At 37.8% G+C, this 11,814-nt stretch overlaps 1 long non-coding RNA gene across 1 annotated transcript; it reads left to right on the top strand.

The window, feature by feature from the left end:
• The first annotated feature begins 10,328 nt into the window (after positions 1–10,328).
• Positions 10,329–11,553, top strand: LOC128543409 (uncharacterized). The gene is made up of 2 exons (XR_008365719.1): positions 10,329–10,537; positions 11,200–11,553. It is a non-coding gene; the product is annotated as an uncharacterized LOC128543409 (long non-coding RNA).
• The last annotated feature ends 261 nt before the right edge of the window (positions 11,554–11,814 follow it).

Raw genomic sequence — 11,814 nt, 5'->3', positions numbered from 1 at the left:
ATCAAACAGAACATGTAATCTGGAGTAAACATACATACACTCAAGAATGTGCATTTCATATGAATGTCCATATAAATGTCAAATATGAGACGCGCTCATAAACACACACAAACTCTCTCTGTGCATACACATGAGAAGCGCGCATTGACACACAATCTCTCCGTGCGAAAACAATGTGAGTAGCCTATATACAGTACATGTATTTGTCTTTAGTGCATTTCTGGCCTAGAATGTCTGCATTTTTATCGATAAATCGTGCACGCTTAGCAGCCTTTTGATTAAAACGCTGCCTTGTGTAAAGTGAAAGTACGAGCCGCGGGTTTCCGCACGGCAAAGAACAGCTTTATTACAGTCATAAATTCACAATCACATTCAAGCTTTTATTTTCAGCCATGGTCAAATAATGGAGGAATAATTATTAAATGCTGGACACAAACAGCGAAAAACATGATAAAAAAAGCCCGGAGCACTTTGTGTTCATAAAATAATATTTACTTAATATGATAAAATAATATATATATATATATATATAGTTTATTATATAAAAATTATATTATAATATATAATATAATATATTGTTCATTCATGTCTTCTGATGATGGCCAAACATTTTTACGTTTTAAATAAGATATGTTGGCATATTCTCAAATCAGTACATTTGCATAGTTAACACTATCATATTTTAAGTTCGCCTACTATCTGGTAATTAAATTAATTTAATTTAAGACCATTGAAACCGAGGCAGTTCTTTCTTTCATAAAGTCCTTTCATGCGCCATCTAGCAGATATTCAGTGAAGCACAACACATTTATTTAAATTCCCGAAAGTTGTGTCACGCCGTGCGCCAAATTGCGGCATCTCGCGTGCATGCTCACTAAAAGATGTAAGGACTTTTCTTACTTTGTGCTGACTAGTTCTAAGCAGAAAATTGTATCTTTGTCAAGGGGCGCTAGGAGGCGTGATGTATCCAAATGCAGAATTAGACCGGTGATTCCGAATGGCAATGATGGTTCAGAGCCAGAAGAAAGAGAGAAAGTCCGTGATTCAAATTTGTAGTCGTTAAGGCAAATCCAAAGGTCAATAACAAAATCCGTGAGCGTGGTACCTAAACGTGAGACAATAGAGAGGTCGAGAAAACAAAGCGTGGTCGATAACAGGTAGTCAAAACATGGAATAAACGCTGGAAAATTGGGCTATGAAAGGCACACAATAATCTGGCGACATGGTGGTGTCACGGCGTGGTTTAAATAGGCATGATAAGTGATTACTGATAGTGTACAGGTGTGTGGAGATCGGAAAGTGAGGCGGTAAGAGATAAGAGGTGGTTGGGAGAAGGGAATGGGAGTGCTCAGGTGATCATGACAGGGCTGTGGCTTGACGTGTTGTGACAGTACCCTCCCCCTATGAACGCCTCCAGGCATTCTTGCGGGTGCCTCGGGGTGTAGTCTGTGGAAGTCGGTGATTAGAGAATGGTCTAGGATGAATCGAGCAGGTACCCAGATTCTTTCTTTAGGGCCGTAACCCTCCCAGTCTACTAAGTACTGGAGGCCACGTCCATGGCTGCGAGACTTAAGGAGCCTGCGGATCGTATGTAGCTTATATAGTTTTATTACATAAGTTTTGCACATTAATCTGTGGCTCATGTCGTGGCAAATTTGTTGTATACTATGCCAAATTTCCCAAACAAAATCAATAACTACTCAAGCACTGAAATAGCAAAAGAGTTTATTGCAGCCAAAAGTAAATGGACAGCACTGGGCCAGCCAGACAAAAGACAAACAGACAAACTGCGAAGCTGTCTATCTCTCACCTCCTCTAACTTCCCTAATTTTACATGGTTTATATACCTTCATTTAACACTTACATCATTGTTTGCTCCTCCTTAAGTCAAGAAATCACTTAATATTTATTAGATGTAAGCCAATTTTGCCTAGGTTAGGTTGATGTAGCGCCTCCCAATTGCGTAATCTCCCTTTTTCCTTTTTTTTTTCATCTCATATTTATTTAAGTCTGGACCTACGAAGTCTTATGCTTTCCCTTTTTTCGAGAAAATTTGGTTTGTTCCTTTTTCTTGACCAGACCATTGACCACCGCTGGTGACTTGAGGTTTTGTTGAAGCCGCAATCAATTTTTCTGAAATTTCCTCATCAAGATGTGTAAGTATTCTATTTTCATAATTATATTTAATTTTTTTATTATTCTCATCACAGTATATTTTGTCTTATTTGTTTTTAACTGTCCATTATATATTTTAGAGACTTTAGCTATTCTAGAGACATTTATAGAAATTATTTGTCTATTAGTACTTTAAAATATGTTCTGGTTATTCATTTAGATTATGCTTATAACTAATTAATTTAACAGATTATTTTAATGATTTTTTCCCTTATATTTTAACTGAGATAAGCATTGAGGTATATTTAATCAGCTTAAATCTGATTAAAGTATTGAAATGACTTTAATCAGATTAATTCAATCAATTGATCATGTTTGTTAGTATTTAATTTTTGTTTACTGACTATTCCCATATTACGTGGGAATATAAGGTTAGTTTAAATAATCACATTACTCTGATCATTGCATGATTATTTGCCAGTTTTGAACTTACACTACTAAAATCAAGATTACATGTATACATATATATAAATTATTATTGTGTATATTACAATATTAGTTCAATTTGGTTACTGGTTGGTAAAGTAATAATAAATTATTTTAGTTGTGCATGTTGCAGTATGCTTTGTTTTGTTATATTGTTTTTTAATATGTGCAAAGTGCATTTGTTCAGATTTTCTTATTGTTCTAGTTCGCAGGCAGCGCTCTTCTCGTCTACGATTCTGGGAGCAGGTGGCTACATCTTCCCTTACCCAAATCGTCACCATTTGCGTCTGATTCGAGCTCTGATGGGCCTAGTCCGCCACCTGGAAATTGTGATTTACTTCAACAATTTACCTGATATACTTCTTATATTTTTCTTAACAATTTGATAAATCTGATCTTGTTTATCTGTTTTTCAAAGCAGAAGTCTGGCTTTTTTGCACTTTATCCCAATTAAAGCAGAACCGAAAGTTTATTTTTATATTTTGGATCACTGCCTGCACTTTCTGAATTTTCCATTCCAATAAAGTTGCACAACTTCTTGCACTCTGTGTGTACGGGTTGTTCTTGGGTCACACTTTGCAAATTTCTTTAATTTACATTACCCAACCATCGTTAATCATCTTAAGCGTAAACGTAGTAAATATTATTAGTATTATTATTAAAGATTACAGGTTATTATTTTTCCTGATGTTAGTTTACTTATCTTATTGCTCTATTATCTAACTCCTGCCTTCTGCCTGCATGTTTTTCTCACTTCCTCAATTTGTCGTGCAGGCTGCGAGGATTAAGGCCTCTTGAACTAAGGCCTTCTGAGTATTTGGTACCTTCCACTCAACTTCAATTATAGTTCAATAATTTTTTTTCCACATTCCCCCCTGAAAGCCATGAATATCGGCTTTACTCAAATTTTCCACATTCCCGCCTATTCCATGATTAAGGAGGAGCTCTAGTAATCCTTTCTAGATTATAAACACATTTATGATAGAATTGATACCTTTAACAATTGCTACTTTTTCTTTCCTTTCTCGGATAGACCTTGTGGTCTCTACCTTGTAATCAGGAGAAATTATAGCTAATTTTAGGTTCTCTGCTCAGGGGTAAGCGAAAAAACCTCATGGACTAAATTTGAGGAAAAATTCCTACCCTGCCAGTGGCTTAGCACTCGACAATGCATTGGCATCTGGTCAGAGGACTCAACAGTAATAAACACTACAGATCATTGTAGCACATAATCAGTTGTAAAACAGTTTTAAATATCAGATATAAAATATTCAAAATAAAACATTAAGACAAAAATCAAAAAATGATTATAAAGTAAAATCATTAATACCTAACTTGATTACAGTGAATTTACATTTATATATAATTTTTTTTATGGACCAGGAATTTATGGTTTCTAAAGTCGGCATGGTTCCTGCCGAGTACGATATTGTTGGTAGCGACGATAGCGTTTATGCATCCAGGTTGGCAAGTTGCTTACGTGCGTTGACCAAATGTTTTTTACCCTATGCATCCATAGTCCGCTTTGTTTTTATTGGTATAGTACAGATCAGAGTTATCCCGCGTAAATGTTCTATTTGGGGAGGTTGTTGGCAGGCTTGCCAACCAGGCTTGTTGCTTTGGGCTAGAGTTCATTAGCTCAAAATCGTTGATTGAGAAAGAGACAACGTTAAATGTCCAGTATTGACGAATGTCTTCTGAGATTAAGTATACTTGATAATTTTCTGTCTCATAATATTCAGAGACAGATACTGTTCGTAAGCAGTACCATTGAGTTGTGGTAAGGCATAGTTCAGGAGTGGTCTTTATGAAGTATCTTGTTACAGTCTTACGGTTTACCCACGTGTCTCGATTCAATATTAGATTTACAAAGTCAAGTAGGAGTTCAGTAGGCCGAAGGAGCTCATGCACCGTAGTCCATTGTTTCAAGTCTGCAAGGCTACGATCCGGTGTGTATTGTCCTCTCCAAGGTGCAAAACTTGTGTCAGAGCGATGTAGTCTTGCTTGTTGGCAGACGTAGCATATGGCGTCTCCTCCCACATTTTGGCATTCTTTGTGGATCAACTCATGTATGAACATGTCAACAGTGAGATGGCAGTCTCTGCCTCCTGTCGCCATGATAAAGTTCTGGTCCTGCACACACTAAACTACATACATACTAAACAATTTCATAATAAAAGTTCACAAGTTCAATCAAGAGTTTACATTTCATCAGGTTTATAGTTCTATCAATATTTTGTCTATATGTGTGAAAATTCTTTTATGTATATTTACATGGTTATTTGTTTACAGTGTGCTCTCCTCTACTCTTTCCATGACCATGCTAGTCCTCTCACTAGGTATGGTTTCATAGCTATGTTCAATAGGTGATTCATGTAATTCATGCGTTTCCGTTTCATGTATTGACATTACGTATTGTCCTAGCAAAGTACTTCCGAGTTTACTAATTAACCTTCTTATTAAGGGTATAACACAACAGATTATTAGTAATGTGGCTAATAGGATTATTCCTATCATGGTACCTATTCTGATTAAGTATGCTTTCCAGTCAGTAGAGAAGAACCATGGTGTCCATGTTGTATGTGTTTCAATAGTATTTTTTTACATGTTCATCTCGTAGGGCTTTCATTCTTTCGATAACTAACGTTAGAGCTCCATGTGGGCCAGTGTGTAGGGGGATTTGTGTACAGCATGAGGTTCCTATTAACTCACATACTCCCTCATTTGGGGCTCTCATCATGTCTATGGCAAATCGATTTTGTACTGCCATGAGTGTGGTAGCATGCAATTGTCCTTTAACCAAGTCTAAAGCAGAGATAGTATAATTGATAAATCGTTGTTGATTGTACCATACATAATTAATCCATTTAGTATTACGTACAATTTGAAACCAGGGAAATATGCCAGTTGTGAGTCCTGTTCCTGTCATATCCATTATAATGTGTTCCTCTGGAATCCCTACTGGAGTTCCAGACCAATCGATTTTAACATTTGGATCAGGTGCCCATTTTTGAATTTGCAAAACGCTAGTATTGTCTGTAAGTAAGTATTGCGTCCAATCATCAGTGTCGCGTTTGTGTCGTAGTCTGGACCAGTCAAACTGTATTATTTGCACTTTACCTTCTAACAACACAGGTGCACAACAACCATACCATCCATCTGGTAATGTTTGATGCACCTGGTTTTCTCCACAATACCAAAAGATATCAGCTAGTGGTCGGGTACCCCTGTGTAAGCTTGGTATTATTAAAAAAGCTTTACTTGATTCCGTGCATGAGTAGTCTAATTTCCTATTACATATAGTGCTAGTCGCGATTAGGGTATCCGGGATTTGCTTAGAGGCATTTCCTACTGAATTTAGCCCATTGGAACATAGGCACAATGGTAAAGTCGTTGTGCCTTTTATGTATACAGTAGGATGTGCTTCTTCTAAAGTGTCCAATGGTGAGTAAGTGCAGCTAGTACTTAAATTTCGCATCCATTCAGCACCAGCCGGTTTGGCCGCTGCTCCAAGCAGACAGGCGATTGGGCATAGAAATTTTGTGTTGTAGGGAGGTTGAGAGCATTCATCTAGCCCTCTAGTGGGTTTAACTAGTAAAGGACGACTGTTTCTTTCGTGACATACAATGCATGTTTCATTAGTTACACTAAGGGCACTGTATGTTAGCCATTGTTTATATAGGCTCTCCTGTTGGTAAGTGTGTGCATTATGCGCTTTTGGAGATGTGATGACATCGGTTACCAGTTGATATGCTGTTAGCCTGAATACCGTAAAGGCATAGTGTGCGGGTGGTATATTCTTAGACTTCTTGTTGCTGGTTTCAGCGAAAGGCCAAGATCCGACTTTGATGCATTGAAAATTGAATTAAATAGTTATTGAGTCTTTGATTCCTTTTTCTGCAGTTAGGGTATTGGAATTTATTAGGGTGTAAATCTGGCCATCTATATCATTTTTCCAACCTAGACACCGTTTGTCTTTAGGTTTACCAGTCATAATAAAGAAATTAGTTTCTAATGACAATGTCATATGGTGATTGTACCTTTGGGCTTGGTATGTAGCAACTAGTGTTTTGTAAGGTGACACCATGGTTTTTCCATTTCCTAGGACTAGCATAGCCATTCCACATTCTACATGTTGATGGAGTGTTTCTTTTAGGTGGATCAATTTTCTAGAATCCAAATTAATAACTATGTTGTTGCGGGTGTTTATGCTCTTTTTGATGGTGTATGGAATGGTAATGCGGTTGCGAGTCATATTAGCGGCTCGCTTATATCGATAACTCATGTTTGGCAGATAGTCATTGCGGGTCGGGTTTAAGGGTTCTGGGTTTGTTAGTACTATATACAATATTCTTATCATGATGACAGTTCCAAACATAAAACCCATTGCTAATGTTAATGCATGTATGTTAGCATGATTTAGTCTGCTTTGCTGTCGCATGGTGGTGGATTTACTGTGTTTTACTGTGTGGTTGTGTATGTTGTGTATGGTTACCAATGTCCAAATAATTTCTAGTATCTGTTTAGATCCTAATTTGACAGAGTTGTGGAATTTTTCCACTTTCTTTATAAAGCTGTTGGTTGTGTGGCTTTTACTCCTGCTCGGGTACGGTGTGCTGGACCATGTTCTTCATTTTCACTATCATCATCGTTGAGATAATTGTTTTCTATCGACGGGATTTCTATGTCCTTTGGTGGAGCTTGGAGGTCTCTTGGACCTTTTGCCGTGCAACAGTGATTTAAGTGATACCAGTGCTCTTTACCTTCTACCTTGATGGCTGTTGGAGTAGCAAGTACCACCTTGTATGGTCCTTCTCTGCGACCTTGTGCCCAGTGTTTTCTTTTAAATACTTTGATATACACCCAGTCTCCTATTTCTGCTGATTAAAGTCCTTTCTTGTTAATTGTTCCTCCGTGAGTTGCTGCGTTAGTCTTATGTCCATTTTCTGCCAGCATAGTCAATATTTTATTGTGTCCTTTTGACATTGTTCTTTTGTTGGACTGCAAATCAAAATGTCATCAACATATATTAACAGACGACTTGGTATCGAGAGCGTCGCTAAATTGCGTGCTAACACCTGGTTAAAGAGGGAAGGAGACTCCACATATCCTTGTGGTATGGATTTGTACGTATATTGTTGCCCTTCGTAAGTGAATGCGAATAAGTACTGTGAGTCAGGATGTAGAGGAATGCTAAAAAAGGCAAAGCATAAATCAATAACTGAGTACCACTTAGTCCCCTCAGGGATATTTGACAATATTGTGTGTGGATTAGGAACTACGGGAGTGTCTGCAATGACTACATTGTTAATAGCTCTGAGATCGTGAACTAATCTCCACTTTTGTGAGTTTTCTTTTTGAAGTGGAAAAATAGGGGTATTGCAAGGACTTGAAGTAGGAATAAGTACTCCAGGTTCCACTAATCCTAAAATTGTGGGTCTGATGCCTTCAATTGCCCTGGACGGCAGCGGATACTGTTTTATGTATGGGAGCCGAGCATTGGGTTTAACCTGGATTTTTACTAATCCTGCTGATTTGACTAGTCCTACATCTGTATGATGCTTTGACCATACTATTTCTGGAACTGCTTGAAGTATTTTATCTTCTGTTTCTTTTTCTTCCTCTTTAATCATTGACATCTGTGAAATTGCTATGTCTTTCTCTTGCAATTCTATGTCTACATGGGTGGCAACAACTCTGCCTATGTTTTCTTGTGATATATACATGAACTTTTTATTAGGTGATAAATGTATGCATGGATTTAACGTTGGTTCCCTATCATTTATTTGTTTGGCTTCCTTAACCATCTTACCTAAATCTTTTTGTTCAAAGTTTTCCGCAATCATTAGAGAGACATGTGGCGCTGCATGTTCAACTTGGTACCACTCTTGAATTTTCTTGGGCAGTAGTGCAATGGCTGCCACTCCTTGTGGGCCGATTATAATCTCCATGGTTTTCATGTCCATTTCACGGCCTTCTATTAAGTCTTCCCACAATGTAGCGAATTGTTTATCATGTTTTGAGTCATACTTTATGGTGCAATGTAGGGGTAAGTCTGTTTCTTGACAATCTGGACGTAAGTGCGTAATCCATGGTTTCCATTCTTGATAAGTATTCCAAAGGCCAGATGGTTGGTTGTATTCTAACCAGTATACCACATTAACTTCTTTCGGGGTTATATCTGGGTTATGAATGAGTAAACACTGTGTTACTAAGGTTTCTGGAAAAGTTACCCAGAGTCCTGTTGGTCCACAGTGTATTTTTGCTCCTAATTTACATAATGCGTCTCTCCCCAAGAGATTCATAGGTGCATGTGGGGAATACAGCAGTGGAGCATTGATAGTTACTCAGTCTAATGTTAGTTCTTGAGGTTCAGTAAACCGTAAAGTCTGAGTTTTTCCCGAGAAGCCCACTGTTTGTATTGCTTTCCGGGTCAGGGGGAGTCTAGAACCTGCTTGTCCAATGCTTGAGTACGTAGCTCCGGTGTCAATCATAAATGGTGCCTCTAGATATTGTCCTATTTTCACTGTCACCATTGGTTCTTGGGCCGGATACAAAGTGGTGACAAACTGCATAAGTTCTCCCTTATTAGGCTTCTCTGGGCATCTTCAATAATTGGGGTTTTGGCCTTCTGAGGGGCCTTCCCATTGTCCACTTTGAAATTGGTGGAGGTAGTTGATCATGTCTTTGGTTTGGTTGGTTTTGTCCCTTCCATGTATCTGACCAGCCAGATTGTTGTGTAGCTGGCAATGGCGGGGACATTTGGGCTTTCTGTGGTCCTAGAGGTCCTCGGGGTCCCAATGTTTGACCTTGTTGTTCGGCTCTTTCCACTCTGTCTCCCCATAGGAATTGAACATGGGGACAGTCTCTTCTAAAGTGGCGTAAATCACCACAGGCCCAACATCCTCTTCCTCTGCCTCTGCCATATTACGTTTCTAAATTAAGATCTAGCACACATTTTCACAGAAGCTTGTGAGCGGTTTGTTCCGCTTTTTCTTAGCTGGTTGACTTTAACATATATTCGTGCACAATTACAATTTCTTTATACGTTTCAATTATACGTGTCAGAACGACAAGGATTTGCTTCTGCCGTACTAACCCAAGCTCAACACGGAATGGGCAAACAGCCCATAGCATATTATAGTGCTGCCCTCGATAATATTGAAAAAGGGATGCCCCCCTGTTACCGTGGTCTTGCAGCAGCTGCATTTGCGTATGAAAAAGCATCAAGTATCACCATGGGGCATCCAACCACACTATATACTACTCATGCAATACACGCGTTACTAACTAGTCAAATGTTTGTAATAACTAGAGCTAGACGCTCAGCATATGATGTAATTTTATCCGCGTCTGAATTAACCATTGAACGATGTAAGATGGTAAACCCGGCTAGCTTAATGGTGCTGCCAATAGATGGAACCCCTCACGATTGCTCAGAAGAGTCTAATAAATTTGTTAAAGCCCGACCTGATTTAGAAAACCAACCACTAAAAGAAGCGGCTACCAAGCAGGCTGCACTTATGGTAAATCCCCAACTTCCCCACCCGTGACTCAGCCTTATCAAAACAACCCCCCAATGCAAACAATGACTTAATTTACACCAAGATATCGAATGACGAGACCACCCCAATATGGCAGAGGAAGAGGATGTTGGGCCTGTGGTGATTTACGCCACTTTAGAAGAGACTGTCCCCATGTTCAATTGCCTAGGTTAGGTTGATGTAGCGCCTCCCAATTGCGTAATCTCCCTTTTTCCTTTTTTTTTTTCATCTCATATTTATTTAAGTCTGGGCCTACGAAGTCTTATGCTTTCCCTTTTTTGGAGAAAATTTGGTTTGTTCCTTTTTCTTGACCAGACCATTGACCACCGCTGGTGACTTGAGGTTTTGTTGAAGCCGCAATCAATTTTTCTGAAATTTCCTCATCAAGATGTGTAAGTATTCTATTTTCATAATTATATTTAATTTTTTTATTATTCTCATCACAGTATATTTTGTCTTATTTGTTTTTAACTGTACATTATATATTTTAGAGACTTTAGCTATTCTAGAGACATTTATAGAAATTATTTGTCTATTAGTACTTTAACATATGTTCTGGTTATTCATTTAGATTATGCTTATAACTAATTAATTTAACAGGTTATTTTAATGATTTTTTTCCTTATATTTTAACTGAGATAAGCATTGAGGTATATTTAATCAGCTTAAATCTGATTAAAGTACTGAAATGACTTTAATCAGATTAATTCAATCAATTGATCATGTTTGTTAGTATTTAATTTTTGTTTACGTACTTATTATTCCCATATTACGAATATAAGGTTAGTTACTCTGATCACTGCATGATTGCATGATTATTTGCCAGTTTTGAACTTCACTACTAAAATCAAGATTACATGATTACATGTATACATATATGTATATATTACAATATTAGTTTAATTTGGTTACTGGTTGGTAAAGTAAAATGTAGTTGTGCATGTTGCAGTATGCTTTGTTTTGTTATATTGTTTTTTAATATGTGCAAAGTGCATTTGTTCAGATTTTCTTTAATATATATATATTTATTGTTCTAAAATATTTATTTTTCTAGTTCGCAGGCAGCGCTCTTCTCGTACATCTTCTCGTCTAAGATTCCTTCTGGGAGCAGGTGGCTACATCTTCCCTTACCCAAATCGTCACAATTTGCGTCTGATTCGAGCTCTGATGGGCCTAGTCCGCCACCTGGAAATTGTGATTTACTTCAACAATTTACCTGATATACTTCTTATATTTTTCTTAACAATTTGATAAATCTGATCTTGTTTATCTGTTTTTCAAAGCAGAAGTCTGGCTTTTTTGCACTTTGTCCCAATTAAAGCAGAACCGAAAGTTTATTTTTATATTTTGGATCACTGCCTGCACTTTCTGAATTTTCCATTCCAATAAAGTTGCACAACTTCTTGCACTCTGTGTGTACTATTTGTGTGTGTATTTAAAGAACACAAAATATAAGATGATAAAAAAACCTATATGCGTAGCTTTTCTAATTGCACGTGATAAAATAGAAGGGCCAGGGGTAGCTCAGTGGTTAAGGCATTGGACTACGGTTCGGAAGATCCCAGGTTAAAACCCCACAACCACCAAGTTGCCACTGTTGGGCCCTTGAGCAAGGCCCTTAACCCTCAACTGCTCAGATGTGTAATGAGATAAAAATGTAAGTCTCTCT

This window comes from Clarias gariepinus, chromosome 15 (assembly GCF_024256425.1).
Source record: "Clarias gariepinus isolate MV-2021 ecotype Netherlands chromosome 15, CGAR_prim_01v2, whole genome shotgun sequence".
NCBI classification, from domain to species: Eukaryota; Metazoa; Chordata; class Actinopteri; order Siluriformes; family Clariidae; genus Clarias; species Clarias gariepinus.
This window is presented reverse-complemented; position numbering and strand designations above follow the sequence as displayed.